Source organism: Heterocephalus glaber, unplaced genomic scaffold (genome assembly GCF_053883595.1).
Source record: "Heterocephalus glaber isolate CG9 unplaced genomic scaffold, H.glaber_assembly_v1.0 deba00000942, whole genome shotgun sequence".
Classification (NCBI taxonomy): Eukaryota; Metazoa; Chordata; class Mammalia; order Rodentia; family Bathyergidae; genus Heterocephalus; species Heterocephalus glaber.
In genome coordinates, this window is record NW_028258174.1 from 4,260,758 (window position 1) to 4,264,052 (window position 3,295).

Genomic DNA, 3,295 nt, shown 5'->3' on the forward strand with positions numbered 1-3,295 from the left:
CCAGTTTCCAGTTGATGGACACTTGGGCTGTTCACAAGCTTTAGCTATTACAAACTATGCTGCTATAAACACGGGTGCACATATATCACTGTGGTATGATTCTTTTAATTCTTTTGGGAAGATACCCAGCAGGGGAATAGCTGGGTCAAATGGGACCTCTAGTCCTAGTTCTTTGAGGTATCTCCATACTGATTTCCACAGTGGGTTGCACTCTTCTTTCTTTTAAAAAAGCACTATTTATTTCTAGCTAAACAGGATCTCTTGAACTTCAGACCTTCCCATATTCTTAATATTTTTTGATTAATTATTCATGGTGTTCCTCTAGTCTCATATTTCCTGTGAAGTGGAAATTAGATCTAGAGTTTGATTACATTAAGGTTATTTGCTGGGGAAATAGCGGGGAGAGAGGTGGTATGAGAGTAATACTCCATAATAGTACTTCATAAGTGATATATACTTCACATGTGCACATAATATTCAGTTGATCTAAACTTGATTTTTGGGTTCAGGTGACTTGGATGTGGTTTGCCTCCTAAGGGTTCATGTGTTGTAGGCTTGGTCCCAGTATGGTGCTGTTGAGGGTGGATCCTAGTGGGAGATAGTTAGATCATTGGGCATGTGTCCTCAGATGGGATTACGGTAGTTCTCATGGAACCCTTGTTGGTTCTCAAATGAGTTGTTAAAGAACAAGCCTGACCTGTAAATCACTCTCTAGTATCTTGCCTCAGCATGAGATTTCTCTTTTTCACCTGCATTCTCATCATGATGGTATCTACTGTGATATGATATACCCAAGGGGTTCATATCAAAGGGCAAACCAATGGAGCTGCTCAATGTTGGACCTTCAGCCTCCCAAACTGTGAGCTAAATAAATCTCTATTCTTTTTTTTTTTTTTTGGTACCGGGGATCGAACTTGGGTCCTTGCACTTGCGCAGCAGGCAGCGAAACCACTGAACCACTGAGCTAAATCCCTGGCCCTAAATCTCTATTCTTTATACAGCACCCAGTCTCAGCCATTTTGTTATGGCAACAGAAAACAGACTAACACAAGTGGCATCAACTTGATCTATATCTTATGGAATTCATTGTTAACTTTTAACTAATAGCTTTAGAAGCCATTGCTATTGCCTTGAACCATTATTTCTTTATGGTAGTTTACCAGTTCTGTCATTCTGTCAGCGTTTACTAGTAATCTTTCTTCTATGATCAAATAGCAGCTATTTGCTGTTTAAGAAAGACAGGATAATTCTTTTTTTATTACTCAAATTCTTTTATTGGTAAATTTTAGGTATACAACACATTTACATTTCTCATTGGGAACTTGTACCTTTACATGAGTATCTTGGTTCTTATTTTTTTCCCCCTTCCTAGCCCTCCCTTCACCCCCTCCACCCTCCCCTATTTACAAAGACTTTGTTTCCATTTCTCATAATTTTTCCTTTCCCTTCTTTCCTTTCCCCTGCCCCTCCCACTACCCTTACCCCTTTGGACCTTTTCTTCCTATTTTGCATTAACAATTATTCAAATCATTGGTACATTTTAGGTATACAATATAATGACATTCATCATTGGAAATTTGCACCTTTACATAATCTCTCTTGGTTCTTATTTTTCCCCCTTCCCCTGACCTCCCTTCAACCCCTCTATCCCTCCCTATTTACAAAGACTTTGTTTCCATTTTTTCATTTTCTCATATTAATTCCATTCCCTTCTTTCCTTTCCTCTACCCCTCCCACTTCCCCTTCCCCTTTGCCACTTTTCTTCCTATTTCATATTATCTATTATACCTTTTAGTCCTTATTTACACTTTCAGTTTCTCACACTAGAGCAACTATATGGTATTTATACATGTGTGACCTATTTATTTCACCTAAGAGTATCACCTCAATGTGCATCCATTTAGGTATAAATGTCTCTAATTTCTCATTTTTTATGGCTGAGTAGTACTCCATTTTATAGAAAAACCTCATTTTCTTTATCCAGTCTCCAGGTGATGGGCATTTGGGCTGTTTCCAAGTTTCAGTTATCACAAACTGTGCTGCTATGAACATGGGCGCACATGTATCACTGTGGTATGATTCTTTTAATTCTTTGGGGAAGATCCCCAGCAGGGAAATAGCTGGGTCAAATGGGACTTCCAGTCCTAGTAAAGGCAGGATAATTTCTCATTCTTTTCTTAGTTTTTGGTATAATGAGTTGATACTCTGGCATCAGATAGCTCTAGCCACAGGTTTTACCTATTGGGTGGTGGTAGGGAGGTCTGTGTGAAGGGGGATAAGGATTTTTATCGTAAACCCTGGGATATTTATATATTTATTGTATTTAATCTGTTGCAGCAATTTTTTTCAAATGTCAAACTGCCTCAACTGTGGTCAATGGGATCCCCTTCAAGTTGGCAACCATATCATTTTATGACCACAGTAATCTCGACAGTTCTCTTGCTTTTCAGTATGACAAGATGTTCCAGCTCAAAGAGTCCTTGTTCCTTTTAGTGGGAAATGACATCTAGTGACTGCAACCAGGGAATGAGGGGTATTTGTTGTTATTAAGTTATTGTTGCTTCTAAATCTTTTCAGTGGACCTAAGTAGGAAATAGCAAGGTTTTAGAAAACTAAAAATAAATCCTGAGATATGGATATTTCTAATTCCAAGTGAGAATTATAGGATTTTATTTAAACTTTCTGATTTTATAATTTATATTTATACGTTTTATCTCTTTACCCTGGAAGTCTTGGTTCCTTCCTAAAAATATGAGACAAATATATTGTTTTTTCTTATTTTCTGCTTTCATAATAATAAAAATCAACATTACCACCTGCAATAAGACTGCTATGTAGAGTAAAAATTGATACTTCTGAGGTTCATTTTTGTCCATAGGATAGAGTCCCATTTAGAATATATTATAGTGAAAATACTGTGACTTAAAATTATTTGAAATAAGTCTCCTATGTATGTATTTTTTCCAGCTTTAGGAAATTCTTTAGTTAATTAAAAATTATATAAAACATTTACTGTTTGCAAAAATCAATGACCTGAAGTATAGCAGATACTTCAGAAATTAGACAAAACTGAGGAATGAGCCCCCATTTCTAGGAAGCAGGACCTCTAGTAGCATAATATGGTCAGGGAATGCTTAGCTGTAAGTAAGACTTGAGACACACTTGGCTGTCCTCAAGGTGAGGAAGGGCAAAGCCTGCCTACATCACCTGCATTGAGGAACTCCCTCATTCATCCCTCCATTCACTCACCTGGTCAGCACAGTCAGAAGTTCTGGAGACCTAAAGATAGACAAAC